Below are 18,149 nucleotides of genomic sequence, written 5' to 3'. Positions count from 1 at the left end.
AGCGTGTGAATGTGTCACTGTGTGCAGGCCGCACGCCCCGAACAGCCGGCACTGGTTGTGTTGCTGCTGCTGTGAGTGAAGAGTCGGCTTTCAGCTGGAGGAGAGAAGGCTCCGAAATGTGTGCAATAGCACAACAGCTGGAAAAGTCATTGAAATATAATACCAGTCCCCAAATAGTCATATTTTATTGTTTGAGACTTATAAACGGTTAAAGAAATGAAATCCACCTTTGGGAAATAATGTTTCTTTAGGTCTCATCATATCCCGTTTTCCCCTAAAGGTTAAAACAAATAGTGCTGTGCTGGTAAATCGTGCTAGTCAGGGCTGAGCAGCCCTGAAGCTCTCCTCTCCAGGCTGTCAGAGTCCACAAGCCCTCCCAGTTCTTGGAACGGCTCTCTGTAACTTGTCTTTGGAAAGGAGGCAACAGCAAAGGAGGGGGAAGCATTGCAGCTCATGAGAACGCAGTGGCCACCCGTGTTGTGACCATTGCAGCTCCTCTCCTGCTGGCCAGAGCCATGCTGTCTGGACACACCTAGGCGGCCTCCTCTTGGGGAGGTCACTGCCCTATTGGAGAACAGACTGAGAACTCTGAAGCCTTCATGAATCATGGTGGTCTCCCAGCTCTTAGTCTACCCCATAATCCTCTGTCATTGCAGAAGTATATAACTGATCTTATTACAAATAAATTATTCCATTCCTTCTTTTGTGTATTCATTCAACAAGTATTTGTCACAGTCCTATCACATGCCATGCACTTTGCCAGGTATGGGCACAAATCCAGTGAACAAAAAGACAGGGGCCTGGTCTCTCGTAATCAAGCAGAAGGGAAAACATCCCCCTTTTTTTTTTTAGACAAATTCTTGCCTGATGCCCAGGCTGGAGTGCAGTGGTGTGATCTTGGCTCACCGCAACCTCCACCTCCTGGGTTCAAGCAATTCTCCTGCCTCAGCCTCCTGAGTAGCCGGGATTACAGGCATGCGCCACCATGCCCAGCTGATTTTTGTATTTTTAATAGAGACAGGGTTTCACCATGTTGGTCAGGAGGGTCTCATAACTCCTGTCCTCAAGTGATCCATCCACCTCAGCCTCCCAAAGTGCTGGGATTACAGGCGTGAGCCACCACACCTGGCAACATAACTTTTTTAATGACCCAGAGATTCATTTATTTACACCTATGATGAGTGTTTTGAGAAAAATAAAGGGTGTTGTGAAAGTGTAAACCAGAGGTTCCTCACTTGGCTTGGAGGTCTGGGGATGGCTTGCCTGAACAGTGACATTTAAACTGAGACTAGGAGGGGAGGAGGAGGTGTTGACCAGGCCAGGAGGGAGTGGGGTGGGAAGTAAGAAAGCATTCCAGATACAGAAGCATTGTGAAGGCTTAGACATAGGCCCAGAGACAAGCACATAAAAAGACCAGCGTGGCTGTCAGGACCACCGGGCACCAATGGGCAGGGTCCCTGCACAGATCACATCATTCACACTGGGAACAGAGTCCTGTACAGCCTCAGCCTGCAGAATGGAGAGCAGGAAGAGTGAAATGAACATGAAGGCAAGGACTATTGTGCAGGGCCTCTGTGCCCATTCAGAGTATGTTCAGCTGCAAGGAAGAGAATACCAAGGAAGGGTGGCTTAATCCAATATGAATTTCTTTCTCACACAAAATCATCTAGGTTTGGGCTGTCCAGGGCTACTTCAACAATGCCATCAAAATACCACTCTTTCTGTTTTCTCTTCTCTGCTATCACGAATACATTGACCTTTTTTTCTATGGTATGAAGATGATTTCTGCACCTCCAGGCACTTCCTCATTTCAGCAAGTAAAAGGGCAAAGGGAACTGGGGAGAGGGTTATAGGCCATGTAGCCACATCTGCTCTTTTTTCCTCAGGAAACCACAGGTTTTCTGGAAGCAATATCTAGGGACAGTGCCTAAGGAGAAGGACTTCCGGATGGGCTGAGTTGGCCAATCAACAGCACCTGCCACAACACTGTTCCATGTTAGAAATCTAGGGTTATAAAATGTGAAGATCTCAAACCATTGCTCACTAATTCAACTCTCTGGCAAATTGTATTAGCATCACATTTCTCATAAATGTACAAGGCTGTTGGAGATGATCAGCATGACTATGGCCCCTGTATTCTACCTCCACTCTGGTTAGTTGTATTTTCCTTAAGTCACACAAGAAGGGACCAACTTTCCTTCACCTTTGTATCTCCAGCTTCAAACACTCAGTACATATGCATCATTCATGGAACAAATATGCATCAGCTGCCAATATGTGCCAGGTTCTAGGTATAGGGCATTTACTTTGACTCACTCATTGAGGAACTGTCTCAGGGAGGCATATCACTCTTATGTCAAACTTACTCAACTCTTCCAAACTAGCAACTGACTGGTTACAATTCTTCTATGGAAATGGTACACTGCATTCTTCATCATTCCCTTAGATTGGGGTTAAAGGAAAAAATAAACCCACATTTCAGCCAAAGCTCACAGTCTCATTTTTGTTAGTCTTATGGACTTGTCATAGTTATTTTTCTTCTTTTACACAAATAGCAAAATTGAAATTGGTTCAGGATGGATATGTATCATTAGGCATCATAAGAAACTACATTCCCTAATAAAAACAGGGGATATCAGATCCTCACCTCCCCCACTTGCTCCTGGCCCCTTGATGGATCTGACGAATTTCTCCCAAGTGCAGACAAATCTCAATTTCCACCTGTAAACATTCACAGAGAAGTGATGGACAGCCCGACATGGCTGCAAGCCATAGACTACACAAGAGTGAGTGAAACTGGCTGAGTGGGAAGCACATTTTCTCTTTCTAATAGTCTAATAAAATGGAAGTATTTTATGTCCTGAGAAAATATGAAATTATACCAGAGTAATGCAGTAGGAAGTTAGTCTCTGAACTGTTTGACCAATACACTTTACCATTCCCCAGCTGATTTTTCTGTTTCCAATAAGATAACAAATAAATGCACAGTTATGCTGAAAAGGTCAAGAATATGCAAGTTATACCTAAAATGAAAATTACAAATCTAAAAGCTAAAATAAAATCAGGCAAAAGCATAGATGAATTTGGTCAAAATGCTGAAACATCAAGGTCAGTAATATCAACAAAGGAAACACATGAAATAAGATTTTTTACTGACATTAGTTGCTATGGTACAGTAGGTAAAAAACAAACTGATTTTAAACCTCACAGTGGTAGCAATAGTAATAATCGTGACTGCTGTGTGTCCCCTTCCATCATCATGGCAAGCCTACTATGCATTCCAGCAGCCACTGTTTGAAACTCACAGAGTCAGAAGACTTGCAATAAGTTACACAGTTGGTTGATGGGGAGGCAGTTCTTGAAAATGGTTCTTTCCACTACAACACTCATGCTAGACTACATTTCAAAAGAAGAAGTATTTTCTTCAGCTTTGTTTCTCCTCATATTTCAATAATTGATAATATAATAATAATAAATGGAAATATTATAACAAGCATACAAAAATAAAGTTTGATTGTTTTTAGTGAAAATTAGAATGTCCTTTTCATTGTACAGCACATCTTACGAAACCAACCTGATTCAACCTTACCATGAAGAGACAATCCGTTACAGGAATCCAATCCATTGTAGCTGATACAAATTAATAATTACAAAGTCTAGAAACATGAGTTATTTGATAAGAAACCTTATGGAACATAAACATTTGTTAGAAGGACAAATTCTGTTTGTGTGTGTGTGTGTGTGTGTGTGTGTTGCTGGATGAGTTTTTAGGGGATAAGCTGATTTAACGTCACATAAATATGACCTAAATAGCTCTTTTTCTAGCCAGACTCTGTAAGTACACTAGTTCTGAAATCTCTTTCTATTTACCCCTCACCTAATGATACTATTCCACAAGATTTGAGTAAAGGGGAATATCTGTCTTTTGAAGTTCCTCTTTTTAAAAGCCAATCTTTCCATTGTCAGAGCCAGCAGTCCATTTTGCCCAGGTAATACAGACCTGGTGTGGTCTCAACCCTGAATCCTATGGAACTCAAAGGATTCTCTGCTCGTGTGCATGTGTGCATATGCAAACACACACACACGATTTCAACAGGACTGAAGTAGAAGTATCTTATGTAAATATTTGGAACTGAAGAAATGCTAGTCTAAAAACATTTTTTAAAGATGTAAAATTAGAGTTAAAAATTATATCTGAAACATACTAAATATATAAAGATAATTGGGAGGCCGGGTACAGTGGCTCACGCCTGTAATCCCAGAACCTCGGGAGGCTGAGGCGGATGGATCACTTGAGCCCAGGAGTTCAAGACCAGCCTGGCAAACAAGGAGAAACTCTGTCTCTATAGAAAAAAAAAACAGTAAATAAATAAATAAAGTCAAAAGAAAAACAAAAATAAAGATAATTGGGACTAATGTCATATCTAATTTCCTAGATGTATACAGGATAAAATAATGGTTTTAGTTCACTTCAACAAGAAAGATCATTGTGTGACATTCAGCATTATAGAGGTGAAATTGAAAACAAAAGCAAAATGTATTTCATTACTTGTATTCAATATTCAACACTGTCTCTATCTAATGATCAGAACAACAATGTAAACTGCTGAACAATTTACAAAGCATGTTCTCACGTACATCCCATTTGATAACATCTGCACAACACAAAGCCTGGGGCACACACCGGACAACTGTTGCCATCCCCATTCCACACCGGATAATCTGAGGCTCAGGAAAGTGAAGTGACTCACCCTAAGACCTGCAGAGCTGCGTATTCAGTCCCCTTTCTGTTATATCCCACAACCTTAAACCAGAAATACACCATTCTATGAAATTAAAAAGCTTCAGATGTTACATTTCCTGCTTCTCTAACATAGAAAGGAGAAAGTATTCCATCTGATACGATCAAAGACAATGGAAGAGTTGAAATAATATGGCTCAATTAAGCTCCAGACATTTGCCTTAAGGAATTATGTTTTGAAAGATTTTACAACTGATGAGAATAAGGAACGCTAAAATGTTTAAAGCAAAGACAGACCCATTCACTAATCAAAAGCTCCAACCAAATTTATTCTATCCAACAGTTCAGCTTCATTACATTACAATCGACAAATGCCTTTCACTTGCATGATGCTCCATAGCCTGAATTAAAGCTATAATTTATATTTTATGTCTCTTCAATGTTAGCTGATGTGTGGATTTTATCCCAAATTGTATGCACTCTAAGGTTTTAAATACACATTTGCCTCCAATTTCTTTCTCTTTTGCCTCCATTTCTTCCTCCTCCTTCTTCTATTCTCTTCTCTTTTCCATATACCACAATAACTTCAGGCCAGTAAAATGCTTAAAAGTCAGGTTCCCGGGGAATACCTTAGGGAGGAATCTACTCCAGCACAGTAAACCAAAAGCGCACCCACGTGCCTCATTAATCCACAAAGCCCCAAAGCACTGGATAGATTCCTGGGGCCATAGCTACACTTAGTACCTGAAACGTTTTCCCTCTACCACCAAACAACATCTACGGGAATCACAGGCTTTCCCATCCTATTAAGGAATGAACTCATGTAGACAGATTCATTAGACTCACTGACAAACACCAGAGTAACTCTTGAGAAATACCACTAAGTGTATTTAATAAAAAGTAGTTATGATGATAATGAATTCTCAGCACTGTGGCCAGACACTCTGCCAAGCACTTTTCATGTATTTGTATATTTAATTTTTGCAACAACCTCATGAGATTAGTACTAGCATTACCCAGTTTAACAGATGAAAAAAAAAACTGAAGTTCTGAAAAATAAGCGACTTGCCCAAGCTTATCTTCAAAGTAGTAATGCTGGGATTCATTCACATTCAGTAGACAGAAGAATATTTAGAGAGGCTGGGCGCAGTAGCTCTCACCTGTAATCCCAGCACTTTGGGAGGCTGAGGTGGGCGGATCACGTGAGGTCAGGAGTTTGAGATCAACGTGACCAACATGGTGAAACCCCGTATCTACTAAAAATAAAACAATTAGCCAGGCGTAGTGGTGTGTGCCGGTAATCTCAGCTACTCGGGAGGCTGAGGCAGGAGAATCACTTAAACCTGTGAGGCGGAGGTTGCAATGAGCCGAGATGGCACTATTGCACTCCAGCCTGGGCGACAAGAGTGAAATTCTGTCCCAAAAAATGAAGAAGAAGCAGAAGAAGCAGAAAAAGCAGAAGCAGCAGAAGCAGCAGAAGCCAGGGCGGGAACGGGAGCGGGAGCGGGAGCGGTAGCGGAAGCGGAAGAAGAAGGAGAAGGAAATGGAAGAGATTTAGAGAAAGGAGAGCAACGAGAAGTGGGAAGAAAAAACAACCCATAGTGGAGGGAAGATTGTTGCTAATCACAACAATTCAGAGGTCATAAACTCAAGCCCTTATTCTACAAAATACTAGCAAATCCTCTGAGACTCAAATTCTTTATCTTTCAAGTGAACAGAATAATATTATCTCAACGGTATTCGTCTTTAGTTTTCTTTGTTGGTACTGCCTGCGTTTGTTTTTGGTATTAGGGTCATACAGTACTAGCTTCATAAAGTGAACTTGGAAGTGTTCATTCCTTCTCTAAGGCATTCCCTTGGAACCTGTCATTAATTCTGTTTTTGGTAGAATTTTGGTAGAATTCTCAAGCTATCCGGATGGGCCATGAAATTTCTTTTTTGAGAGATATTATATCTGCAAATTGAATTTCCTGAATAGTCACAGGACTAGTCAAGTAGCTATTTCATGTCTATTGAGTTGTGGTAGTTCGTGCTCTTCAAAGAATTGGTACGTGTTATCGAAATTGTCAAATGTGTGTGTATTGAGTTGTTTATGGCGTATTCCTTTATTATCCTTTTGATGACTGCAGGGTCTGAAGTTATAGTCTATTTTATTCTCAGGAATTTGTGTCTTCTTTCTTCTTTGTCAGTCATGCTAGAGATTTGTCAATTTTATTGATATTTCAAAGAACCAGCTTTTTGTGTACTTGTTTTGTTTTGTTTTTCTGTTATCTCTCTTATATTTCTCCTTCTTGCTTTGAGTTTATTTTGCTCTTCTTTTTCTAGATCATTGAGATGGGATCTTAGGTTGTTAATTTAACACTTCTATATCTAATGTAAGCATCTAGTGGTATGAATTTTCCTCTCACCACTGCTTTAGCTGTGTTCAAAAATTTTTGATACGTTGTACTTTCATTTTTCTTCAGTTCAACGTACTTTTTACATTCTTTTAGACTTTTTTAGTCTATGAATTATTAAAAAGCATGTTGTTTAGTTTTCAAGTGTCTAGATATTTCCATTATCATTCTGTTGTTTCTTTCTATTTTGATTCTATTGTGGCTATGTAAAATATTCTGTATCATTTTAGCATTTTTGTAATTATTTAGACTCTTCCTCCTCCACCAAAATATTTTGACAAATGCTCCATAGGTGTTTGAGAAAAAAAAATGAGTATTTTGATGTTGCTCCATAAGTGTTGATTAGAGCCTCTTTTTCTTGTTTGTTTTTCTGAGACCGAGTTTTGCTCTTGTTGCCCAGGCTGGAGTGCAATGGCGCAATCTCAGCTCACCGCAACCTTTGCCTCCCAGGTTCAAGCGATTCTCCTGCCTCAGCCTCCCTAGTAACTGGGATTATAGGCGCATGCCACCAGGACAGGCTAATTATTATTATTATTATTATTATTATTATTATTATTATTATTTTGTATTTTTAGTAGAGATGGGGTTTCGCCATGTTGGCCAGGCTGGTCTCGAACTCCTGACCAGGTGACCACCTGCCTTGGCCTCTCAAAGTGCTGGGATTATAGGCATGAGCCACCGCACCTGGCAAAGAGCCTGTTTTGAATTGTTCTATATCCTTGCTGATTTTCTGTCTAGTTGAGAAAGGGACATTGAAATCTCCAACTGTAATTATGGATTTGCCTCTTTCTCTCTTTGGTTCTATCAGCTTTTGCTTTACAGTTTTTATGTCTCTGTTGTTTGGTGCATACACAATTAAGATTGACAGGTATTCATGGCAGATTGACTTTTTGTCATATTATAATAACCTTCTCTGCCTCTGATAATTTTCTTGCTCTGAAGTCTGCTTTACCTAATATTAATATAACTGTTTTTCATTTATTTTGATTTATATTTTCATGATATATCCTTTCTATCATTTTACTTTTAACCTGCCTATATTGTTATATTTGGAGCGAGTTTTTGGTATACAACATATATTTAGGTCATGTTTTATAATTTACTGGCCAATTTCTGTTTTTTAATTGTTACATGTAAACCAGTTACCTATAATGCAATTATTGTCATGTTAAAACCTAAAGCTGACATTTTATTTATTTTTTTTTCTGTGTGTTTTCATTTTTTGCTTGTCTTTTTTTTTTTTCTGCCTTCCTGGGGATGACTTGAATGTTTTTTAGAAATCAATTTTGATTTATCCATAGTGGTTTTCAGTATGTCTCTTTACATAGCTTATTTTTAGTGGTTCTTTTTTGCATTATATTGTATGATATTGCAACTTACTGCTGTCATCATATTACCAGTTTATTGATAAATAGAAACATTATTTCACTTTACTTCTATTTACTGTTCCTTATTATTGCCTTACATATTTCCTCTACATGAATTTAGAATTACATCAGACAATATTAAATTTTTTTTGCTTCAAACATCAAAATAATTTAGAAAACTCAAGATAAGAGGAAAGTACATTGTATTTGCTAATGTTTTTCCTCTCACTCTGCTCTGTCTTCCTTTCTCGTATCCCAAGATTCCTTCTTGTAGCATTCCTTTTCTACTTAGAGAACTTTCTAGAGCCATTCTTTTAGGATAGGTCTGTTGGTAACATATTCTCCCAGTTTTACTTCCTCTGAATATGTCTTGATTTCCCCTTCATTCTTGAAGGAAAGTTTTGGTGGATATAGAATTTGTGGGCAACATTTCATTTTTGTGATGTGCCAAATACAATCACAATCAAACCTTAGCAAGTTATTTTGTGAATATCAACAAACTGATTATATAGTTTATATGGAGAGGCAAAAGACCCTGAATAGCCAACTAAATGTTGAAGGAGAGCACATTTGGAGGACTACCACAATTTGACTTCAAGACTTCAATCAAACTACAGTCATCAAGACGGTGTGGTATTAGTGAAGGAATAGACAAATGGATAAATGGAACAGAAGAGAAAACCCAGAAATAGACTCACATAGTCACCTGATCTTACACAAAGGAGCAAAGACAATACAGTGGAGCAAAGATAGTCCTTTAACAAGTTGTGCTGATTAACTGGGCAATCGCACACAAAAAAAGTAATGATAAATCTAGACACAGACCTTACACTCATCACAAAAATTAGCTCAAAATAGAGCACAGGCCTAAATGTAAAACATTAAACTATGACATTTCTAGAAGATAACAGAAAAAAAGATAGGTCACTTTCAATCTGGCAATGACTTCGTAGATATGACACCAAAGGTATGATCTACAAAAGAGATAACGACAAGCTGTACTTCATTAAATTTAAAACTTCTGCTCTATAAAAGACTGTCAAGAGAACAAGAACACAGTCCACACACTTTGAGAAAATATTTGCAAACACACATCTAATAAAGAACTGTTATCCAAAATATACAAAGAAACGTAAAATTCAACAATAGTAAGATGAATAACCTGATTTTAAAATGGGAAAAAAAACTGATATGACACCTCACCAAAGAAGATATAGAAATTGCAAGTAAGCACGTGAAAAGATGTTCAACAGTATATGTCATTAGGAAACTGCAATTCAGAACAACAGTGAGATACTGCTACTCACCTATTAGGATGCCCAAAGTCCAGAACACTGGCAGCACCAAACACTGGTGAGGATGTGGAGCAACAGGAACTCTCATTCGTTGCTGGCAGGAATGCAAAATGGTATGGCCACTATGGAAGACAGAGTGGCAGTTTCTGACAAAACTAAACATATTCTTACCATATAAACCAGCAATAGGCCAGGTGTGGTGGCTCACACCTGTAATCCCAGCATTTTGGGAGGCTGAGGTGGGTGGATCACCTGAGGTTAGGAGTTTGAGATTAGCCTAGCCAACATGGCAAAATTCTGTCTCTACTAAAAATACAAAAATTAGCCAGGCGTGGTGGTGGGTGCATGTAATCTCAGCTACTCGGGAGGCTGAGTCAGGAGAATCACTTAAATCTGGGAGGTGGAGGCAGCAATGAGCCAAGATCATGCTGCTGCACTCCAGCCTGGGTGACAGAGTGAGACTCCGTCTCAAAAATAAAAATAATAAATGAGGACTAACCCCTTGATATTCACCCAAAGGAGTTAAAAATTATGTTAGCATACAAACCCTCATAATTGCCAAACCTGGAAGCAACCAAGATGTCCTTCAGTAGGTGAATGGATACATAAACTGTGGTACAAACAATAAAATACCATTCCATGCTAAAAAGAAATGAGCTATCAAGCCATGAAAAGATGTGGAAGAAACTTAAATGCAGAACACTAAATGAAATAAGACAATCCTGGAAGGCTACATACTGTATGATTCCAGTTATATAACATTCTGCAAAAGTTAAAATGAGCTAGCAAAAAAATCAGCAGTTGCCAGGAGTTAGGGGGTAGGGAGGAATAAATAGGTGAAGCATAGGGGATTTTAGAACAAAACTACTCTATATTAAACACTGTAATGACGGATCTATGTCATTATACATTTGTCCAATATACAACACCGAGAGGGAACCCTAATGCAAACAACGGACTCTGGGTGACGATGATGTGTCAGTGGAGGTCCCTCAATTGAAACAGATGCTCCACTCTGGTGGGCGAGGCTGATAGTGGAGGAGGCTGTGCATGCCAGGATACAGGGCATATACGGGAACTCTGTGCCTCCTTCTCAATTTTGCTGTGAACCTGAAACTGCTGTGAAAAAATAAGACTATTAAAAACCCAGTTCAACATATTTGTTTGGGTCTGTCAGTGTCTCTTGATTAGGGGAGGCGAGTCTCGGGTTGTGAGACACAGAGCCTGCTGGCTGTGGCCAGGACCCTTGGGTTGCTCATGCCAGCCCACTCCAGTGTGCCCTCATGGGGCAGGGAGTCTCAGGCTTGCTGGGACAAAGAGGCTTCCCTGGCCTGGGGCTTGTTGTAATGAGATCCTCCTGCTGGTATTTCTGGGTGGAGAGGGAATGAAGGAGCCTCGCCCCCAGGCACAAGGAAACCCTTGTTAGTGGTGCTGTGAGAGAGCCCTGGTTCCCTCCAGGGAGGAATGGGCCCATGTGGGCTGCCATTTGCTGTAAAGTCCAGGATCTGGGCCTCCTTCTGCTGATACAGAAGCTGTAGACATCCTGCTGTCACTTTTTGCCCAAGCCAGTTCACCTTTCTTTTACTACCTTCCACTGTTTTCCTTTGGTTACTTCCAGAGTTTACAGGTGAACTTAGTGGGGGAGAACAAAGATAAATGTGTTCATTGCATCCTGTCAGGACCGGAAGTGTATTTCTCTAAGCTTTGAGCACATAGGTATACTGTACGTGCAAAAGAAATTTGTTTTGCTATATGGCTGGTACGTACTTCACAATGTTATTTGAAAAATATTCATACTCATTTCCTTCATTATTGTAGACATGCATTGGGTTCTATGGGATTTTATTCACCTATGAAATTCAGTCCAAAGATGAGAGGAATGGAAAAAAAATGTTACAGGTTTAAAGCAGTGCATTGTATTATTTTTCTTGTCCGCAATTGCGTCTGACCCAACACTGCTTTACTAGACTGAGAGGCTGCCTTGTAGGGGAGAGTGGAGGGCTGGAGCTGCCTGGGGTGGAGTGGAGAAGGCACACAATACAGCGGTGGGGGCACAGAAGTTTCCCCAGCATAGCATCTTCGAAGCCTCCAGGAATACACCCCAACCTGACACCGGGGCACACCTGCGTTGAAATCAGACAGGAATTGCCAGCTTGAAGATGGAAGTCACAGGAGAAGCCCCCAGCTTCAATGATAAAGGCTACTTCAAGGCAGGGCAAAGATACTCATCATTTGTTTGGTCCTTCTTAGTTTAAAATAACAATAAAATCTAATTGAGCTTCATGAGCATTTTCTAAGTTTGTAATAAAATATGCTTTTTCCTGCCATCTTCACACATTTTTTATATATATATATATTTATTTAAATTAGCTTTATGTAACCCTTTTTAAAGCAAATTATTGTGAAGCACAAGACACATAAACAAACATCCATACAATATGGATAGATGGCATAATGAGTCACCATAACATCATCACACCATGTTCACCACTCGGGTCTAACCACTCCCAGGCCCCTATAGCCTGCCAGACCTCCATCCTCCCTCTTCTCTGAAGGACCTTACTTGCTAGTGATGAGGGTCACCCACCTGCTGGTATGAATAATTCTCATACATAAGTGTGCATCTAAACATTCCACTTCATTTAGCTTGTTTATGAACATTCTATAAATGAAATCCCACAGATAGGTTATTTTGTATCTGACTTTTTTTTAACTAAACACTGTGCTATTTATTCATGTTGTCTTAATTGATCCTTTACATTTAAGGAAAAGTACGCCCACAAATGGAAAGATGAGATGTGAGCAAGAATCTGTGCAAGAGAGTGACAGAGCATGCAATATTCATGTTAAAGATGTGAAAATACCAAGGGAACAAAACTTGAAAACTTAAACAAATATGTGAATAGAAAAACAGCTTATGAATTGGCATTTACAGAGTGCCTGTGACAGACAGACTTCTAATTTCTTCGGATTTATACAGTGACTTGATGGGATAGCATCATAATCCACAGTTTTTTGGGCAGAAGGCAGAAACCTGGAAAAGCCTGGTCCCCCGCTCAAAGGCAGCGGTCATCTAGTCCAGGTGCACACTTCAAAGCCATGTTCTTACCCACTTAAACTATCATACGCTGTCCTCAAAGAATCAAAGGGAACTGAAAAGACAGATCTCCTGCCAGAGGTCAGTGAGGGAAAGGCTGATGAATGATAAACAGAAACCAAAACTCAATTTTTATGTTAATTCAGTCTTCCCCATCAAACCAAATCATTTTGGACAGAAAGGGCAAAACAAATATTGTTAAGAGGAAATCTAAGCCCAACAAGCCATAAGAAAAATGCGTTTTACTTCTAACTTTTTTCTCAATAGTAGTTTGAGCCTCTTGGCCAAAACAAATTATATTCCCAAGTGGATAAACTGTCTACACTTGTTGAACGCACGGGTGGCCAGGACCACTGCTCCACTGTGGGTCATCATCGATGCCTGTAGACAGGGAAAGAGACTAGAAACCTGAGACCAAGAGCAGAAACGTGGGAAGTGAGTGTCCAGTTTGACTACAGACATGAAATCCTGCTGCAGAACTTAGGCAAGAGTCCAAGGATGCTGTGCAAGTGCTTAGAAAGGAGACAATGATCACTCAAGTCACCGTAGGTTTACAAAGAATAATCAGCTATGCCAACAAGCCTGATTTCCTTTGTTGTCCAGCTGGCAAATCTGGGATACATGGCAAACAGGATTTCAAGAAGGCATCTATTGGAGTCTCCTTCTGTCATTTGGCATGTGGGTTGAAGAATGTGGGAGACAAAGAGTGATAAATGTGATCAAGGGTACTGTGGAGGGCAGCTTCCAGTGTGAGCTTAGGCCTGTTTTCAGCTCGGGCTTGGACACTCTTTTCCTTAACCACCTGGAGCAAGGAGTGGAAAGAAAACGTATTAAATTGCTGGGTGACCGGAAGCTGGGTAGGGAATGTAGCAGGCTGGATAGCAAGATGAAGACACCAAAACACCCCAAGTGTCTAGAATGGTGGGCTTCATTAAATCATTAAAGCTTAATAGAGATTTAACAAACTTTACATTTGGTTAAAAGTTTAAAGAAAGAACAGAAAACAATGTTGCTAATATGTAAATAGGGACACAAGGCCAAGCCTCTGCTCCTGGTAAAACATGTTAATGGTTGAATGAAAATTAAATATCAATCAATTTAGTCATGTACCTCCTCCTTGGATATTTACAAGTCATATCCACCCATCAAGATTGATTCAAAAATCCTTTTACATCATAAAACTTTTTGTGTCTTCCTGGCCAATGTGATCCTTCTGTCCTTTGTGGTGTTAGGACATTTGTTACCATTTTCTTCCTAATACACTGTGGAAAACACCTTATGGTGTTTTCCTAAAACCTCTGCCTAGTTTGAGGCCTTGACTCCCGTTTTTGAACATCTCTCATTAAAGTAGCTGCTCAATAAACAGTTCTTAAATGAATGCTATTGTATGAGTGTAACAAAACAGTAGTGTGGTCTTGGGTCAAGTTGAGGCCAAGTCTGGACATGGGCCAAGAGGGTGAATTGGGATTAGGGCACTGGGAAATTGAGGTAATTGGGGTTTGATATCAGATGGGGGAGAACTTGAAATCACTTCATAAGAGGAACAGTAGAAAGAACCAGAAGATAAGTTTGTTGGTGTTTTGGGTGTTTCATTTTAGCTGGAAAATAGAAGACTTGGGAACAGAGAGAAGTGAGATAGAAAATGATCTTTATCTGAGCCATTTGAAGGACTTTCATGTGAAGGAGGGGTATGCTTTGCTCTGTTTTGATTAAGTGGACAAACCAAAAGGAAACCATATACACAAAGAAACTTTCTAAAAATTAAGAATGGGCCAAGGATAGAATGTGGTATCTCAGTAAGTCATGAGTCTCATTTACCGGATATTTTCGGAGTTGAAATAACAACTACACATGGCATTATCTAGGCAATTGACTAGGGTTTATTGTAGAACAGTAACATATAACAGCCTCCCACACAATCACCATCCTCCACCAGAGTGGCACATTTGTTACAAATCATGACCCTACAATGACACATCAGTCTTCCCAAAGTCCATAGTTAACCTTAAGGTTCACTCTTGAACTGCATTCTATAGATGAATTGCATTCTATAGATGTTGACAAATGTTAAAAAAAAAAAAAAGTCTATGTCCAGATTTATTGATTGCTTGATTGCCAGTAAATATCCAATTGTTCCATCATCGTGTGTTGAAAAGACTCATTGATTCATTGTGTTGCCTTTGCTCCTTTGTCAAAGATGAGTTGACTGTATTTATGTGGGTCTATTTCTGGGTTTTTCTATTCTGTTTCATTAATTTGTCTATTCTTTCCAATAATACCATGATATCTTGATATCTTGATTACTGAAGCTTTAAAGTAAGTCTCAAGGTCAGGTAGTACCAGTCTTTTAATTTTGTTCTTCTTCAATATTGTGTTGGCTATTCTGGATCTTTTGCTTCTCCATATTAACTTAGAATCAGTTTGTCAATATCCACAAAATACTTGGATTTTGATTGCTAGGATTTAAAAAGAAGTGATATCTTGCCAATATTGAGCCTTCCTGTCTGTGAACATAGAATATTTCTCTATTTATTTAGTTTTTTTATTTCTTTTATCAGATTTTTCTAATTTTCCTCATAAGATGCTGTACATATTTTGTGAGATTTATACCTATTGAATTTGTTGAGGTCCTAATATAAATGATATTGAGTTTTTAATTTCAAATTCCAATCATTCATTCCCAGTATATAGGGAAACAATTAACATTTGGATCTTAACCTTGTATCCTGCAAACTTTCTATAATCACTTATTAGTTCTAAAAGGGTTTTTGGTTGTCGATTCTTTGGGATCTTCTAAGTAGATAATCATGTCATCTGTAAACAAAGATGGCTTTATTTCTTCTTTCTCCCTCTATACATCTTTTATTTCCTTTTCTTGTCTTACTGCACTAGCTAGGACTTCTACTATGATGTTGAAACGGAGTGGTACCTGGCAAACACTACTTCAACAAGTGACCAAGGTCAACATGTTTTTTTTGGGTTTTTTTTGTTTTTTTTTGAGACAGAGCCTTGCTCTGTTGCCTAAGTTGGAGTGCAGTGGTGCAATCTTGGCACACTGCAACCTCCGCCTCCCATGTTCAAGTGATTCTCGTGCCTCAGCCCGCTGAATAGCTGGGATTACAGGCACAGGCTACTACACCCAGTTAATTTTTTGTATTTTTAGTAGAGACGGGGTTTCACCATGTTGGCCGGGCTGGTCTAGAACTCCTGACCTCAGGTGATCCACCCGCTTCAGCCTCCCAAAGTGCTGGGATTACAGGTGTGAGCCACCACACCCAGCTCAAGGCCAACATTTAAAGTGATATAACTTGTTGATAGTATGTACCTTTGATATGATGTGATGAAAATGGCATTTTACCTCTGTGATCTTCCTCCCAAAACCCATAATGTCAGTCTAATCATGAGAAAAACATCAGACAGCATCTGCCAAAACAACTGACCATTATTTCTCAAACCTGTAAATGTCACTAGAGAGAAGGGAGTCTGAGAAATAGTCTATCAAAAACAGCCCAAGAAGACATGCTCACTAAATGTAGAGTGTACCTAGTGTACCCATGTAGACGGGATCCTGGAACAGAAAAGGGGCAGTAGGTAAAAGCCCAAGACACCTTAATATAGTATGGACTTGTGTTACATAATTTATCAATATTGTGATAAATCATAATTTATCATTAATTTGTGACAAATAAACCATATGTACATAAGATGCTAACAGTAAAGGAAATTCTATATGGTAGTGGGAGAGGCATATGGGAAGTTTCTGTGCCATCTGCTTAATTTCTTCATAAATCCAACGGTGTTCTAAAAAAATAAAGTGAATTAATAAGAAAGGTGGGATCCCTGAGGTAATAGAACTGCTCAGTATCTTAACTGTGGTAGTGACGACACAAACCTATACATGCGCTAGAATTGCCCAAAGCTAAATACTTGCATGCACACGCACACAAATTAGAATAAGTAAAACTAGGAAAATCTGAAGAATAGTGTGTTACATTAATGTCAATATCCTGATTGTAACGCTGCAAGCCTATAGTTTTGCAAGATGGTCCAATGAGGAAAACTGGGTAGAGGATACAACTACATGTGGATCTGTCATCATCTCAACAAAAATTTCAATTAAAAAAGTAAACCGTTCCAAATTGAACAGCTTCAAGGGCAGCAAGGAAGGCAGGAATTTGAGCAATTTCATGCCTCTGAAGTCTGCTTTTATGTGAATAAAGAAATATCCAAAATAGAAAGGATAGAGCAAATTCTAGAGAAATCAATAATAGTAATAGAAGAAAAGGAAGGATACAGGGAAGAAGAAGAAAAAGGAGTTGCAGAAGGAGGCATATTAGTGTCCCCGTGGATAACCAGATGTCAACGTTTGCCATCTGAACACATGGCACACTAACAGATGTCAATAAATGATGTTTGGAAAAACAACAATAATCAGGAAATTTCAGAACTCTCATCTCAAGAACTATTTAGTAAGGTTGACACTGGCCATTTTCAAGGTTCAGGGCACAATGTTAAAACTCCTGTGTGACACAAGCTTGGGCTTCCTTAATAAGCAAAGTCAAGTTTCCTGTGTCAGTAGGAGAGGTCAGGAGTAAGGAGCTCACCAGCCCTGCCTAACTGAGGCAGTCTCCCCTTAGCACCCTTTCAAGGACACCCAGCAGCATAAAGACAGTCCTATCATCAAGGGTGAATGTGGCAGCCACAAATGACGGGGGACTCTTCAGGTTCATCTCACAAGGAGGGGAGTAGAAAGACTGGTATTTGTATAATGGCCTTCAGTTTCCAGATGTCAAAGATTCCCTCAGGCTTCCTCTGCCAGAAAGCTTCAACAAGGTAAAGCATAGACAAGATCTATGACACATAGAAGTTTGGATCAATAATGTGGAAAAGTGAGCCTCCCTGGAGGCTCTGGGCTTTCACAGCACTTTGCCTCAGTGTCTGGGCTTTCCTCCTTTTTTTTTTCTGCACCTGCACCCGTATTGAGTCAGCATCTGCTCCCACCACATGAGCAAGGTAAAGATGCATTTGGTCGAGCAGATTGCATCTCCTCATCTGGCCTGACATTTGTCTGTCATGCTGTGGCTGGAATGTGATACCTAGTCGACAAAACACAGCCCTCACACATGTCGGGAGGCCCTTTGTTCCACCAGCGAGCCCCTGCTGCTTGGGGTTCTCCGACGGCCCAGGGATTCAGGCCTGTCTCTTCTTGGTTCCTTCAGGACAAATGGCCAGATCACAGGACAGGAGGTGCTG

This window comes from Macaca fascicularis, chromosome 8 (assembly GCF_037993035.2).
Source record: "Macaca fascicularis isolate 582-1 chromosome 8, T2T-MFA8v1.1".
Lineage (NCBI taxonomy): Eukaryota > Metazoa > Chordata > Mammalia > Primates > Cercopithecidae > Macaca > Macaca fascicularis.
Note: the sequence above shows the minus strand (reverse complement) of the source record.